Source organism: Chelonus insularis, unplaced genomic scaffold, assembly GCF_013357705.1.
Source record: "Chelonus insularis isolate UGA/USDA-ARS -01 unplaced genomic scaffold, ASM1335770v1 contig_123_pilon, whole genome shotgun sequence".
Lineage (NCBI taxonomy): Eukaryota > Metazoa > Arthropoda > Insecta > Hymenoptera > Braconidae > Chelonus > Chelonus insularis.
The window spans coordinates 1-18,201 of NW_023276364.1; the positions used below are offsets into that span (position 1 = coordinate 1).

The 18,201-nt window shown below is 33.0% G+C and overlaps 1 long non-coding RNA gene and 1 pseudogene across 1 annotated transcript; one reads left to right on the top strand and one right to left on the bottom strand.

Annotated features, from left to right (window-relative positions):
* Window positions 1-7,063: 7,063 nt before the first annotated feature.
* Window positions 7,064-8,472, bottom strand: LOC118066809 (uridine 5'-monophosphate synthase-like; annotated as a pseudogene).
* Window positions 8,473-16,716: 8,244 nt separating this feature from the next.
* LOC118066831 (uncharacterized) lies at window positions 16,717-17,944 on the top strand. The gene is made up of 2 exons (XR_004690298.1): window positions 16,717-16,996; window positions 17,081-17,944. It is a non-coding gene; the product is annotated as an uncharacterized lncRNA (long non-coding RNA).
* Window positions 17,945-18,201: the final 257 nt, after the last annotated feature.

Sequence of the window (18,201 nt, forward strand, 5' to 3'; positions counted from 1 at the left end):
TATATGGGAGGAGCATGAAGTGTGGCGGCTCGACCGCAACCAACTCGGTCGGTACGACGGCACAAGAGCCTAGCGCCGCTAGTGGCAATCGAATAAAATATAGTTCATTGTTATACGCTATAGCTGTAGCATGAAAAAAGTATATTGTTTAAATAAATAATAATTAAAACTAATTACCTATTATTATAATTGCTTACTAATTGTTAATTACATAATTACAATTAAACTACCTTGTAGCCCAATTTCCTTCCCTTGGGACTACAAATTGGTGACCCCGACCACGAACAAATTTTCTAACAGTTTTAGCACGCGCTTAAACATGTCTCATCGAGATCAAAAACTGGTCAACCAAGACCTTCTCAGTTTCCATCCAGATATAACAGAAGATTTGTCACCTCTTGATCATAGAATCAGCACTCCTCAGCTATCTCCAATAAAAAAAGAAGATGAAACAATGGGAAATCAAGATTATAACGTAATAAAAGTCCAACAAGAACAGCCTCTGCTGACTAACCAGTTCTTCCAGACTTCCAGACAGCAAGAATATTATAAATTACCACGGCTACCTCCATTCAATAGTGATGATCCTGATATATGGTTTGATATGGTTGATTCTGTATTCTCTGCAGTCCGACTTCAAGATGATGAGCTAAAATATACTGCAGCATTAAGTGCCATAGATAAACCCTTCTTAAAATGCATCTCAGATTTCATTCGTAATCCGCCTGCAACTAACAAGTATTCTCAACTAAGGAGCACAGTTATCAAACGAATTACTATCTCTAGACAAAAGCAAGTGGATGCTCTTCTTAACGACTTGGTATTAGGAGAGCGACAACCATCACAATTATTGAGAGAGATGCGACAAATGGCAGCTTCTTCCGTCACAGATGAAATCCTCCACCAGCTGTGGTTAAAGCGACTTCCTGCAAGTATGAGACCATTATTAGTGATCTCCAGCAACTTAGATCTTGATGGATTGGCAGAAATGGCTGACCGTCTGTTAGAAGACATGAAATCTACACATGTCTTGGCAACTTCGACAAGCCCACGTCAAACAAATAGCAGTACATCTGGTCTTGCTCAAGAAATCAGGGAGCTAAAAGAGATGTTTGCTAACTTCATGAAATTTATGACGGAAAATAAACCTGAAAGCTCATACCATAGATCACGATTTCGATCTCGATCTCGTTCAGCTACACTCGTGTTCATTAATGCCTTCCCATTACCATGGGAGAAATTACCGACCGAGACGGTTTTTTTTTATATGAATTATTCCATCTATTATTTTTCAAATATTCTATGACTAAATTCTCCTCCGGCCCTGCCCCCTCTTAAAAATAAATTTTCCTACTCCAAAACATCTTATTTCCCCTAATTTTAATTATTTCCCCTCATTTTTGACAGCTAACAAACATTTTTGTTTATAAATAATAAACAGTGTACAGTGTCAATTTTATAAATGTAAACATAACTCGTGTTGACATGTATTCGAGAGGCGAGTTATCATAGGATATCTAAAGATTTTTGTAAGTAATTATCAAATTTAAATTTAATTTAATATTACAGGTTATAATGTAATTAAAATATAATTGATATCAATTATATTTTATTATGATTTATCTCAATTTTAGAGCCGGCTTTCAAGTACTCTTTGGAAATTAAGCGATAGTAGTCAAAAAATTGATCAATTATGTGGTACATTCCAATGATAATAAGAAAAAAGAAGCAAAAAGTTATAGTACAAAAAAAATGATTAAAGGTGAATACAAAAAAGGAGATAATTGTGTTATTATCGAAGATGTTATTATCAGTGGAAGTAGTATTTTAGAAAAGACTTAACTCCAGAAGGTTTGAACGTTACTAAAGCATTAGTAATTATAGACCGAGAACAAAGTGGCAAAAAAAATATAGAAAATGCTGGTATTAAAGTAAGAAGTTTGTATACTCTTACCAAGTTAATGAAGTATCTTTTTGAAGCTGTTAAAATTACTTTAGAAACGATTAAAAATGTTTCTCAATACATAAAAGAATATTCAGCGACATTGATAACATTGAATAAAGGTAAAAATTAATATAAATTTTAAAACATTGCAAAACAAACATTCATAAAAATGAATGATTGATTTTTAAATATTTAATATGTTTACAGAATCATCACATAATCGTTTGATAATGGATTATGCATCTAGATCAAAGCTTACTATGAATCAGCTGGCTGCCAATCTTTTCGAGCTCATGGGAAAAAAAAAACAAATCTTTGATTAGCAGCTGACATGACAAAAACTAATGATATTTTAGAATTAGCTGAACTTGCTGGACCCCACATTGTTATTTTAAAAATCCACGTAGACATAATTGATGATTTTTATGAAGCATTAAAACATAAATTTTTGATCATGGAAGACTAAAAATTTTGAGATATCCGTAACACAGTAGCTCTGCAATATTCTAAAGGATTGTATAAAATCTCGGAGTGGGCGGATTTGGTAACTATTCATCCAGTATCTGGTACAGGAGTTTTAGATGGTGTCAAAGAAGCTTCAAAACATATTTACAAAGATCGAGGAAAATTCTTAATCACAGAAACGTAATCACAGAAATGTCATCACTTATTTTTAGTTTTTTTATTTTTTTTAGGTAACATTATTCCTTCACTCTCTTTCAGAAGCAGAAATGAAACAGAATTCATTTTTGTTTATAAATAATAAACAGTGTATCTTCAGTGAATTTAAATGTTACATTTATTATAATTATAAAAAATGTTATGACTTCAGTCATAACAATTCATTATTTTTGTTATTTTTCAATATACATATTAATAAATGTTAATGATAATCACAAAAAATACTTTTTATTTTTATTCTTATTTTTATTAATATTTAAAACATAGTACATTCTCATTCTTAAAAAGATCTAATTCTTTTTGAGAAAAATATCATACGTATTTGCAATGATATGATAAGAAAATTTTTTATTTAATTATTTATACAAAGATATTTAATAAATAAGCAGTTCTATTAAGTGAATCGAAGACAAACTATTAACTATGTTTACTGAAAAAGTAAAAATAAATATTCACTTCACTGCATAATATACTGTTAACGGTCTTTACAATAACAATTCATTAATTTTGAACTCTACAATTTATATCTGAATTCCTTATATATATAAATATATAATATAAATATATTTAACGAGATAAATTATGTAATTGTGGATCTTTTTTATCACTAGACATTGCAAACATATATATATGTCTATCACTAGACATTTATACATTGAAGACTTGCTTTTCAGGATTAAAATTATAAGTAAAACTTGATGATATAATCAAAAAGTTTTCCTTTCGATCTTAATTTTCCAATTTTGTATAATCGTCTTTGTCGCTGTAAAAATTTTTTAACATTAAAATTAAATAAAAAAAAAAAACTTTTACTTACCTCAAATTCAAGCATCAGTTCACAATATTTTAAATAGCAGTCAATGCAATTAATCTCTTTAACGCCAATATCATTTGCAATCATTCTACAACAAATTTAATCTGATAAATATTTATTAAGGTGTCTTATAAAGAATGTTCTTTTCTTAAATGATTTTTTTAAAAAATGAAAAAAAAATTATTTTTAGATGAAAACAATACAGTAACCGTATTTGACGCACTACTATTATAATAAGATATCTTAATATTGAATTAGTGTTAAGTATAATATTTATAAAAAACTTACTGCCATACTTTCATGTTGTGCAAATAAATATTGAAAACCTGCAACAATCCTTCCTTTTTAAACATGTATCGATACCGATACATTCGAAGCATAATCAACTTCTTCATCATATTTCTTGTCCACATTTTTAAATATTTTTCGAAATAATTGTGCAATTAACGTATTTTTTATCAATTTCACTTCCAAAAGTGATTTAGTATAATGAATTAAAAATCTATAAATCGATTTTTCTTTGTTTTTATAATTTTTATTCTTTTTTTGTTTAAATGAACAAAAGAAAAACGTGATAATTAAAACTAAAGTTTAAACATTTTTTTTTAATCAATAATAATCACCAAACGAATTTTATGTTCAGATATGAAAGAAATAAAAATTTCTTAAATAATTTAAATATTTAAAAAAAATTTTCTTAAATAATTGAAATAAGATAATGAAATAAAATACTTGGAAGCTACTAAGGATTTGCAACTCCAGATGAGAATACTCTTACTGTTTCTTTTGAGAATATTGAGAAATATTATCAACTACAATTACTGAATAATATTACAGAATTTATATATCTATGCCAAGTAGATTGTAATTTTGACAAAGATATTGTTATTAAAAAAATGATGAACAATGTCGTGTGAGTCTTGTAGATGTACTAACTAGGCATAAATTAATTTAATTGTGCCACTTATCAGAATTTATGGAAAAATTGTTAGAACCCATCCAATACATCAAGAATTAGTTCTTGGAATATTCTCAGGTATTAACTATATTGCTGTTCCAGCCTTATGATCTCTAGTTAATATTTCATCCAATAGCCATTGTTTATGATAACATCCTGCAATCGTTTATGCATGGAGTTGGATAAATTTACTGTGATATCAGGACGTTGCTGAACTCTGGTCCAAACTTGTTGGACATGTATTCGGAGATCGTCTCTCGTTCTTGGGAGCTGTCCTGTTCTCCATTTCAGACTCATGTAACCTAGATAAAATTTTTTATTAAAATAAGTTTATAGAATTAGAATAATATTATTGAATTACTCCAGATGTTTTCAATAGGATTCAGATCTGGGGATTTTGCAGGATGAGGCAGGAGAAGAATTTCAGGATGTCTGTCAAACCAATTTGTAACTATCCTTGCTGTATGTACTGCACTGTTATCTTGCACAAACGGGAGAATTCGATAATCTTCTTCTGGATAAACCTCTCTTGCAGCAGGCAACATTACTTCTTCAAGGACGTCGACGTATTCTTCAGCATTCATTCTTGACGACACCTCTTGTAATACCATTACTCCATAACTGGTCATGCAACCCCAGAACATAATGTTTTGTCGGTTGCTATAATTGTCTGGAAATACGTATCGCGGTTTCAATCTATCACATCTAGGTCGCCAGATTTTTAATTTTCCAGACATTGATGTTGAAAATAGCTGAAATGTATAAAGCTTTTTCTAGTAAATTAAAATTAGAGAAAGGATTAAGTTATTTCTTACTTTTTCATCTGACCAAATTACATGAGCCCAGTGATTTTGTCCCCATCCTAGAAAATCATGAGCATATTGTATTCTAGCTCTTCGATGATCATCTGTAAGGGATGGTTTTTTTGCAGCTATGCAGCTCACCAGTCCTGCCTCTTTGAACCTACGTCGAGCTGTCAGATCAGATATATTTACTCTAGTCCGAACTACAATATCTGCTGAAGTTTCTGAGGGATGGTTGACGAGATTTGCGATCATTTGCTGATTTTCATCATGAGTTGTTTTTCTAGGCCGATGGTTATTTTTTCTATGATCTTCCAATAATGCTTCATTACCAATTTCATATTTCGTTTTCCATAAATTCACAGTTTTTGTACTGCATTGTAATAATGCAGATACTTCTGCTACACTCTTACCTGCTTCCAAAAGTCCAATAATTATGCCTCTTTGAGCAGGAGATAGATTAGTATATATATTGGATCTGTTCATTATATCACTCGAGTGAAATATTTCTTTAGATATCTTAAAAAATATTTTTCAACATGTTCTGATAAATCAATGTCATAAACAATTGAATGATAAAAAAACAAGTGATAAGAATGATTATCTATCTAAATAAATTCAAATTTAGTTTGTATTAAGTATTTTTAAGTGTCTTTTGAATTTTAAAATTATTGTTGGAGAACCATCATCAATAGTTCAATCTCCTGGAGGCGACACATTGCGTCATAATTTCCAGCAAATCCAGGAAGAGCGAACGTTAACTCAAGACATTCCTCAACAGCCACACTCTAATAAAGAAAAAGCTTCAAGTAGAAATCAGAGAGAAATACCTGAACCTGGACCTCCAGCACGACCTGCCATTCCTCACAGACTCATTGAACCACAAGCGCCTTCTCGACCATTGCCACCAACCCCTCGAGATGATCCAAGACACCAGCACAAAGTTTCTACGCCACCTTCTAATCATCATTCAGCTGCGAATTCAAGTGGAGCAGGCAATGGAGGATCTGGTGCACAAGCTCCACAAAGAAATAGTCAAGGCCAAGAAGAGAAAAAACTGAAAGTGAAATAATCTTTGGCAATAGACAACAAAACTTCTGACGAGAACGACATGAAGCCAGACTTTTGCGAGCAAGTGAGGACTCTTCAAGAAGACGAAGTTGTAGACCTACTGACCCACCGACTTCTGACGATGCTGGAAATATTAAGTCTACAGCTAGTACCACAGCTAGCGAGTACAGCCCTGTTATCACCCAGAATCGAGAAGGAGGAGAACGTGCAAGAAGCAGCGGAGAAGGAGACTTCCAGAGGTCAGATTCATCGCCTGGCTCACGACCTAGCTCGGTTCTACCGGACCTTTTGACCTCGTCACCGGGTCAACGGCAAGACAAGTCAAACAGCGAAGAGTATCGACAAGCTGTCAAAACACCTGCACCTCTTGCACTTCAACAGAAACAGAGATCTTTCTTGACCTTTGGTTTTGGTGCTGGTCCAGCGAGAAGAGAATCACATGTCAATGTTAATGTCACTCCTACAAGTCATGATTTAGCTTCAGATACTCCGGAAATTAAATAAAATAAAATATCTTTGTATAAATAATTAAATAAAAAATTTTCTTATCATATCATTGCAAATACGTATGATATTTTTCTCAAAAAAGAATTAGATCTTTTTAAGAATGAGAATGTACTATGTTTTAAATATTAATAAAAATAAGAATAAAAATAAAAAGTATTTTTTGTGATTATCATTAACATTTATTAATATGTATATTGAAAAATAACAAAAATAATGAATTGTTATGACTGAAGTCATAACATTTTTTATAATTATAATAAATGTAACATTTAAATTCACTGAAGATACACTGTTTATTATTTATAAACAAAAATGAATTCTGTTTCATTTCTGCTTCTGAAAGAGAGTGAAGGAATAATGTTACCTAAAAAAAATAAAAAAACTAAAAATAAGTGATGACATTTCTGTGATTACGTTTCTGTGATTAAGAATTTTCCTCGATCTTTGTAAATATGTTTTGAAGCTTCTTTGACACCATCTAAAACTCCTGTACCAGATACTGGATGAATAGTTACCAAATCCGCCCACTCCGAGATTTTATACAATCCTTTAGAATATTGCAGAGCTACTGTGTTACGGATATCTCAAAATTTTTAGTCTTCCATGATCAAAAATTTATGTTTTAATGCTTCATAAAAATCATCAATTATGTCTACGTGGATTTTTAAAATAACAATGTGGGGTCCAGCAAGTTCAGCTAATTCTAAAATATCATTAGTTTTTGTCATGTCAGCTGCTAATCAAAGATTTGTTTTTTTTTTCCCATGAGCTCGAAAAGATTGGCAGCCAGCTGATTCATAGTAAGCTTTGATCTAGATGCATAATCCATTATCAAACGATTATGTGATGATTCTGTAAACATATTAAATATTTAAAAATCAATCATTCATTTTTATGAATGTTTGTTTTGCAATGTTTTAAAATTTATATTAATTTTTACCTTTATTCAATGTTATCAATGTCGCTGAATATTCTTTTATGTATTGAGAAACATTTTTAATCGTTTCTAAAGTAATTTTAACAGCTTCAAAAAGATACTTCATTAACTTGGTAAGAGTATACAAACTTCTTACTTTAATACCAGCATTTTCTATATTTTTTTTGCCACTTTGTTCTCGGTCTATAATTACTAATGCTTTAGTAACGTTCAAACCTTCTGGAGTTAAGTCTTTTCTAAAATACTACTTCCACTGATAATAACATCTTCGATAATAACACAATTATCTCCTTTTTTGTATTCACCTTTAATCATTTTTTTTGTACTATAACTTTTTGCTTCTTTTTTTCTTATTATCATTGGAATGTACCACATAATTGATCAATTTTTTGACTACTATCGCTTAATTTCCAAAGAGTACTTGAAAGCCGGCTCTAAAATTGAGATAAATCATAATAAAATATAATTGATATCAATTATATTTTAATTACATTATAACCTGTAATATTAAATTAAATTTAAATTTGATAATTACTTACAAAAATCTTTAGATATCCTATGATAACTCGCCTCTCGAATACATGTCAACACGAGTTATGTTTACATTTATAAAATTGACACTGTACACTGTTTATTATTTATAAACAAAAATGTTTGTTAGCTGTCAAAAATGAGGGGAAATAATTAAAATTAGGGGAAATAAGATGTTTTGGAGTAGGAAAATTTATTTTTAAGAGGGGGCAGGGCCGGAGGAGAATTTAGTCATAGAATATTTGAAAAATAATAGATGGAATAATTCATATAAAAAAAAACCGTCTCGGTCGGTAATTTCTCCCATGGTAATGGGAAGGCATTAATGAACACGAGTGTACACCACATCGTACAGGTTGCTGTTATTATCACAGGAGATGGGGTAAAGATGCCCGTAAATGTACAACTCCCTGTAACTTCAACGAAAATCAAGATCAGAACCAGGAAAACTAGCTTCCCCGTCATCGATAGCAGTGGTCGGCGACGGTGTCAGAGAAAACTTGCTGCCGACTGAACTACGCTTACACATCTTAGACCAAGCAACAAATATCAATTTCCTGATAGACTCAGGCTCCATTGTCTCCATCGTTCCAGCCAGCTCTTTCCGGGGAAAACGAGATCCAGCCGCATTCACATTATTTGCAGCAAACTGTACGGAGATTAAAACATACGGTACGCAAATTTTCAATCTTGAACTTAACCTTCGCAGAAACTTCTCTTGGTCTTTTATTATTGCAGATGTACACTCTGCAATAATTGGAGCTGATTTTTTGAATCACTTTGGGTTACTCATCGACATAAAAAACCAACAACTCATTGATTCTGTGACCTCCAGGACCTCAAAAGGTAGACTCAACAATGTACAACAATATGGCATTTCAACAATCAACACAACAATGCCCTACGTGGACCTGTTGAAACAATTTATTGAAATCACAGTACCGAATACTAAGCCAAATATCAAGAACTACGATCATGCACATCGAATCGTAACGAAAGGCCCTCCTGTCACTGCAAAATTTCGTAAACTCATAGGGGAGAAAGCAAAAGCAGCGAAAGCAGAGCTGAAACTCCTTCTTGATTCCAGTTCCATCCGGCCAGCCACTAGTAACTATGCTAGTCCAATTCATCTGGAACGAAAAGACATTGCTAAAGAATGGAGACTCTGTGGAGATTATAGGCGGTTAAACTCTATTACTGAACCAGATAAATATCCATTACCTCTGATTCATGATCTTTTTCCACGTATACATGGAAAAACAATCTTCTTTACGCTTGACCTTAAAAAAGCATACCATCAAATACCCATGTTTCCAGATGACATCAAGAAAACAGCCATTACCACGCCTTGGGGTTTATTTGAATGGTTGGTGATGCCTTTTGGACTAAGAAACGCCACTCAGACGTTTCAACGCTTCATGGACTCCATTTTTCGAGACATCGAGTTCGTCTTTGTATATATTGATGACATTTTGGTGATGTCTGAAGATGAGGAACAGCACAAACAGCATCTGAAGCAAGTCTTTGAACTTCTGAAGACTCATTCGCTCAGTATTAACGCTAACAAATGCAAGCTAGGTCAGACTCAAGTTAATTTTCTCGGCTATTCAATCAGTGCTAAAGGTTACTCTCCTACCAATGAACGAGTTGAAGCTATTTTGAATTACACTAAACCTCAGATAGTCCAGGAACTTCGTCGGTTTTTAGGTGTCATTAATTATTATAGACGTTGCATACCAAATGCTGCTCAACTCCAGCTACCGCTTAATGAGTACCTGAAAGAGTCAAAAAAAAATGACAAAAGAAGAATTAATTGGACCAATGAAGCTGAAGAAGCTTTCAAAGCTTGCAAAGAAATTCTATCTTCACGAGCACTACTAACTTATCAATCACCAACGGCATTGCTGATACTTACCACTGATGCTTCATCAACTGCTGTTGGCGGGAAACTTGAACAAATTATTAACAACATGCCTCAAACACTAGGTTTCTTCTCGAAAAAACTTTCTGATACTGAGAGACGCTACTGTACATATGATCGAGAACTCTTGGCTATTTTTTTATCCGTCAAGTTCTTCAGACACCTTATTGAAGGTCGGCAAGTCATTGTGCAAACTGATCATAAACCTCTCACCTTTGCCTTCAAGCAGAAATTCGATGCAGCACCTGAGCGAAGACTAAGATAACTGGATTACACTTCTCAGTTCACCACGAACTTTAACTACGTTAAAGGAGATGACAACGTCGTAGCAGACGCGTTATCGCGGGTGGAGAAGATAGACATGCCAACAGTCCTTGACTCTGCAACGATAGAAACTGAACAACGCAATGATGTGGAACTACAGGATTTTCTTCAGAACACTAAATCATTAAAGCTCCAGCAATTAGAAACAGAACCCAATATTAATATTTATTGCAATGTCGCTTCAGGGATAGTCAGACCATACTTACCTCAGTCATTGCGCAGAATTGCATTTGACTTAGTGCATAACCTCTCTCATCCTAGTGGCAGAACGACTTCACGTCATCTAAGAGAAAAGTTTGTCTGGCCTGGCATTCGTAAAGATGTTATAAAATGGGCACGAGAGTGTTTAAGTTGTCAAAAAGCAAAGATTCAACGACACACAAGACTCCAACCTAATCACATTGAAGTACCTGATGCAAGATTCTCACATATCCACATAGATATCATTGTACTACCTGAAGTCAGAGGATTTCGCTACTGTTTAACAGTAATAGATAGATTCACAAGATGGCCAATTGCAGTACCTCTCCAGGATATGACGGCTGACACAGTAATCACAGCGCTTTTTGATCATTGGATTGCAAACTTTGGTACGCCTGTGACTATCACTACAGATCAGGGCACACAATTTGAATCTGCTCTTTTCACAGCTCTATCGAACTTAGTTGGAGCTCAACGAAATCGCACAACACCATACCACCCACAATCAAATGGTATGGTGGAAAGACTGCATCGTACCTTAAAAGCTGCACTTATGTGCTCACCAAAGCCTTGGGTAGATATCCTATCAACAGTATTATTAGGTCTACGTATTAGTTTTAAGGAGGATCTCCAATCTACACCTGCTGAACTCCTGTATGGAACCAACATCCGAATTCCTGGGGAATTCTTTGTATCAAACACACCGTCACCTGATCTACAAATATTTTTAGAGAAGCATAGAGAATATATGCGAGGTCTTCGTCCAACCCCGACAGCTCATCACTCGAGAGCAAAGATCTTCATTCTTAAAGATCTCTACACTTGCTCTCATGTATTAGTTCGGTGTGATCATGTGAAAACTCCTCTCGAGCCACCGTATATTGGTCCATACAAAGTTATAGAAAGACTATCAGACAGAGTGTTTAAAATTGAAGTGAAGGGTCAGGAGAAAAACATTAGTGTTGATAGACTGAAACCTGTGTATGGAAATAAAAATGATGATACGCATCCAGTGCATGATGACAACCAACCAGATGATCAACCTCTTCAACCACATCATTGGGGTTCATCGATGGATAAGCCGATAAAAACTTATACACGGAAAAAAACCGTGACTTTCAAATCGCCCACTGAAAGCCACTCAGGGGGGAGTGGTTGTGGCGGCTCGACCGCAACCAACTCGGTCGGTACGACGGCACAAGAGCCTAGCGCCGCTAGTGGCAATCGAATAAAATATAGTTCATTGTTATACGCTATAGCTGTAGCATGAAAAAAGTATATTGTTTAAATAAATAATAATTAAAACTAATTACCTATTATTATAATTGCTTACTAATTGTTAATTACATAATTACAATTAAACTACCTTGTAGCCCAATTTCCTTCCCTTGGGACTACAGAAGACAGAAAGTGGTTCCCTCTGAGGGACCGGAATTGAAGCAGAATGAAAAACTAATACAAGGTGTCCGGTAACTTGTAGCAAAGCCGGATATATGTTATGTAAGAAAATAAATAAAAACGATCTGATATGTGAACTTATATTCGCAAATTGCTAGTTTTCGCGAGAAAAATCATTAAAGTTTGATGGATTAATTCGCGTTTCAATGAAAATTATCACCATTATGTACCATCGCGCCACCTACAACTGTCAAATTGAAGTGCAAGGTGAAGTTAACTGAGTGACATAACAAATTATTTCGATTAGTGTACAGTGCAACCTATTCTTCCGGAACTCAAATAAAAAAGCTTAAATCAAAAATTATTACTGACATTGGAATCTTAAAAATCAAAATGAATTTGATTTTACTGAATTAATTATTGTTCATATTCCTTGTGGCAATATTGTGGCTTTAAATTTAAATTATTTAAAGTCCTTTATATTCTTTCAAATTATGAGAAACTTAGAGATTCTTGCGGAATCTAAGAATCTATCAAATAGTAGTCAAATTAGTCGTGATATATCTTTTGCATTAGCAAACTTCAATACGCCAGGAAAAATAATTACCGACGGAAGAACTACCATACATACTATAAAATATTAACGTTATGTGTGTGTGCGTATGTGCGTTCGGAATTATTTTTCGCCTCGATTATCTCGAGAACAAAAAATGATATCGATGTGGGACCAATTGCATTCGACGCGTAATTATGTAACTTAGAATTATATAACAATGAAATTTGTTGAAAATAATGAAAAAAAGGATCTATGGGGTATATTTGAATTCTTCTAACGCACAATTTTTTCTTTTACTGAAATGAAGTAACTAATCATATCAAATGAATAAAAACAGACTCATTTCGTTTATAACAATTCCATTTGTTATAAGGAATGAAAACGGGTTCTATTCGAATTGTTTCTTCATTTTTTTTACTGGAAAGTTGGTCGTGTGGATCTTTCGGGTCGCACCCAGATCACTGATATTTTTATTTATTATAATAGAATAACATTTTTTCTTTAAAAGAATAATTTTTTTCTTTAAATTTAATGAAACTTTAATGTAAGATTATTAAAAACGAAATATCGAATATTTTTAATCAATTTATGTGTAAATATAACGCTTTCATTATGCAAAATAATTAAATTCTAATCAATTATCACTATTTTTGATATTATAATGATTCTTGGTGAATCAATCATGAAATTTAATCAATTTATATATATATTAAGATATGAGTTTTATTACATTATCTAATTAAATTATGTTACATTGTTCTGACTTCGAGTCGGCCGAATGAGCAAACTGAAAACTAGTGGACTGTAATAATTAAGAGCAGAATAAGAACAAAGGTTGGATGCTAGAAGGTTCCAAAAAATAGTTTATTAACACTGAACTGCTTGGGTTTTATAGATTTTATTCAACAATAACACTTAATATACTCAATAGAATTTAATAATCACTACATATAGTTGAGTTGACTGTACCATAATTGTTTGTACACTTATGAGTTGTCTAATGGTTATTTTTTCACCAAATAACATAGTCTCAAAAAACAGTGAATAGCAACATTCACAGTATACACCAGAGTTGTTCGGGGGAGCGATGTATAGGTGAATGTCCGTGAGGCACTATGGCGTCGACGCCAGTTCAGCTTCGCGCCCAAAGACACTACAACTGAATATACTGGACCACTGGCACTGATGAGAGTAATTTGATGATTCACGTATCTTCGTGAGAGTTGTCTGAGTCTATTTGACCGTACTTGTAACTACAAAAGGTGAGCTGACTGAAAAATCTGCGATTCGACTGCGAAAAGTTATACAGAGATGACCGCGTGATTTGCCTGGAGCTAACTGACGCCACAAGTGCTCGACCGCGTGCTTGTTGGCGTCACTAGGGCCGTAGAGTTGCCGTCTGGGCCATGAGGGAAATACTTCCCGATGATTGGTCCAGTGAGTTGACTGACGCGCCGGTGGACAAGTCCGGCATTAACAATTTTTGAATATTTCTGACTAACTGACTTGGGCCCCTCCAAGTCAGAACATTGTCTGGTTCTTCCCGTTTACGCCCACTTACCCACTACCCACTTACCCACAAGTACATATTGTACACAATTTATACAAATTTTTTTCAATAATAAAAATTGAGAATATACATTGTTTTTTTTGATCAATTATTTACTTCCTTTTTTTTTGTTTTTTTTTTGCAGACCTGAAGAACTAAGGAATGAAGTCTATACACAATTTCTTAATCTTAAGTGCAAATTGACACCTGGTACCTCAGATAATTTAGAAACTTTTTCTATTAAAAACCAACAAGATTTTGATAACCAAATGGATGATGTGATAAATATTTTAGCATCTTATGACATGGGCTAGAGCAGACGCGGAAATGGTAGAAGCTATGACAGTCTCAATGGATACGGAGCAATTATAGGATTTCTTAGTGGCAAACTTACTGACAACTCTTCTCAATTTTTGATGACTGCTTCAAGCCAAGGTAATAAGAGTCTTAACAACATAATGACTCATAAAGCACCAAAGAATTGCTGTTACAGCTTAAGTGAATCATGTGATTATCGATTCGCCAACTCGGTTGTTTCAAAAAACGATGGTGAAAAATATTTATTGGCTATTCAACAAAAACTTTCTTCAGATACAGGTAAAAATACAGCTTCTTATGTCAAGAGACAAGAGAACCGACGAAAAAAAAGGTGGCAAGAGCAAAACTGATAAAGACAAAACAACGTCGAAACGAACTGGCTGCAAAACGAGAAATGCTCCGAAAAAATAAAGAAAATTTTGAAGGTGTTCAGTATAGTTCAAATTGTGAAATGGAAGTAGAAATTGATGAATTGATGGACACATTTAAAATTAAATCTGTTATTGATGAGCTTCCAACAATTCAAACAACTGAAGATAACTGTAATATTATTTATTTCGATTTGAAGACATCAGGATGGGAGAAAACTGCAGATATATTACAAATTGCTGCTAAGTTTGAAAAGGAAATATTTGAAATTTACATAACCCCTACATAGCCAATAAATTCTAATGTCTCAACAATTACAGGCTTAAAAAATGTTGATGGACATTTATTTTATCGTGGCAAATGTAATACTCCTATATTGCTAGTCGGTATAGGGAGGGAGACTTAAGCATTACGGTGCAGACATATATGCGTTTGTCTCACTTATTATACGCTGCGACTTGTGCGCATGATCGTGAATGGAGCGTGCGCATTAGATAGCATTTCAATTTGTACAAGGAATGAGATAGCATCCTTTGCAAATAGAATAGCGTCATTTTGCATATAAAATAGCGTCTGTTTTACATGCTACATCCAATTTTTTATATATTTTAATTGACTTCATAAATAATCAATTCCCCATTTTTTCTAAAATGCCTGTTTCAAATATGTTGTTCATTTGAATGAAGCTGCTAATAAGAAGTAGAATATGCAAACTTCATTTAAAAAAAAATTAAATAAAATCTTTTTTCATTAACAGTGTCATAGAGAATATAATTATTATTATTATATTCTCCATGAACAGTGTGGCCTCCTTATTATATTCTCCATGCCCTTACGTCACGACGAGGCACTACCGTGTCTCTATACAAATTATAAGATGATTTTGCACGTTATAATTTTTAAATTTACAATTTTTTCCTTATTATAACATAAACATGAGCTGAAATTAAGAATTTTCTCGGAAAGCGATCGTTGACTTTCGATTAAGCATACGACGAAGTATTATCATTGCCTTATTGATAATATACGAAATTGAAAAAATTTCGTTGCGCAAAAATTGAGTAAAATGAGAGTTTATTCGTGGAGCAATCATACGTTTTTTTTTATCAAGTTGGTGATCAGAATTTTTAAGTACTATTCTCTCACTAACAGATTATAAAGTTGGTAACAAGTTAATTTTGCTCGAGCGCGAATATACAAATAATTAAAATATTTTCTGAACAGATTTATTTTTTTAATATTCCTTTTCAGTTGATATGTACAAAAAATGGTAAAATCTCATCAAAAACAGCCCCCTCCTTCTGGGCTGTACAAAAATGTGCGCCAAACATAAATAACGACAATGATGAAATTACAAAAAGTCCTAAAATTATTAAACGCCAATTATTTAAATCTACAAATCAACAATATTTAAAATCAATTATTTTCTTCGGTTTTTTTTTTGAAAAAAAATTTAGTACGTTTAATGACACAATAAACGTAACAACCAAAAACTTGGCGTGACTGTTATTTATTAATTGGCTTAAATATTTTCAATATTTTCACAATTTCATGCTTCTATAAAACCTTAACAGTCATGCCAAGTTTTTGGTTGTTATGTTTATTGTGTCATTAAACGTACTAAATTTTTTTCAAAAAAAAACCGAAGAAAATAATTGATTTTAAATATTGTTGATTCGTAGATTTAAATAATTGGCGTTTAATGATTTTAGAACTTTTTGTAATTTCATCATTGTCGTTATTTATGTTTGGCGCACATTTTTGTACAGCCCAGAAGGAGGGGGCTGTTTTTGATGAGATTTATAATACATACAGAAAATGGCGGGAGGAAAATCAACAGTCTTTATCAAGCTCAGAGGAGAATAATTTAATTGTTTATTTTGAGTCGATAAAAATAAAACTAAAACCACCAACTTTGTGGAGCATATATAGTATTCTAAAGAAAACTTTAAGTGTAAAAGACAATATAAAAATTGATAATAGTTGTAACCTAAAAAGTTTGTTACAAATTAATTACAATGGTTATAAACCGAAGAAAGCATTTGTGTTAAGATGGGACCAAATAGAGAAATTTATGAACGACACTCCAAACTTCGATTATTTAGCCATGAAGGTAATTATTATTGACATATTTACTTTTCTAATTATACTATGCTCGTTATACTCGGTTTTATTACATTGGTTTCAATTTTCGTAGGTCATACTTATATTTGGTGTCTGTGGCTGTATGAGGTGTAATGAGATAACAAATATGAACGTTCAAGATGTAGAAGATTTAGGCAGAAATAGATATTTAGTGTCGATCGTCAATAATAAGAACGCGTACCCAGGATAATTCATTATTGAGAGTCTTTTTTACGAAAGTCTTAAAAATATATTTCTCTGAGACCACCTAATTACTCCAGCGACAGAGTTTTCAGTAAGTATGTAAAAGGTAAATGTGAGCGTCAACCAATTGGAAGACATAAAATAGGTGAAGTGCCAGCGAATATTGCGGCTTGTTTACAACTACGAAATCCAGCATGCACCCATATTTGCATGTGCGTAAGAACTTTTCGCGGAAGAAGTAGCCAATTAATAAAATGTTTTTGCTTGTTTAAGAAAGAAATTTTTTTTTTACGAAAAAAATAATTATGTATAGATCGATAGAGAATAAAATTCTCAATCAATCTTTATATATAATTGCCACATTACAATTCATTTATGCGATGTCTTAAGCGCTTGAAACTTTTCAGGGAAAGGGTAATGTGCGATAGTAGAACTAACGCTGTGACGTCATGGTGTGAACTCAGAATGTGTCCACTAAAAATCCAGCAGATGATCCTTCTATATACATCTCTATTTTCTGGTGCAAAGACCTTACTTGATCACCATCCTTGAGTACTACTAGCGCTCATAGCAGAATAATTTCTGATGGAGTCACTTTTTAACCAAAAAAGTAGGGGAATCGGATAAGGCTGTCCTAGAGTACTGTATCTTTCGAATGGAGGATTGTATGTAGAAGACCGAAAGAATATGATTTTTCTGAAATGTAGTTTTAATGATCAGCTGGTACAACCAATTAGTTTAATAATTTTTGACTAACTTAAGAAAGTAAGGTTATAGAGTTGAAGATAAATGATTTATTCAACGTATTTGTTGAGAATTAATTAATTCTCAAGTTTGAATTATCAGCTGATAGGAACTTCGGTGGCTATCTTGGCACTAGGTCAATAACCAATCGACCAAATAATCAATATTTCTAATTCTAGTCACTCATTTGACTAATTTTCAGTCTCCATCTTGACCAATGAAGTTCCTGTCGCTATTCTTTTTTTG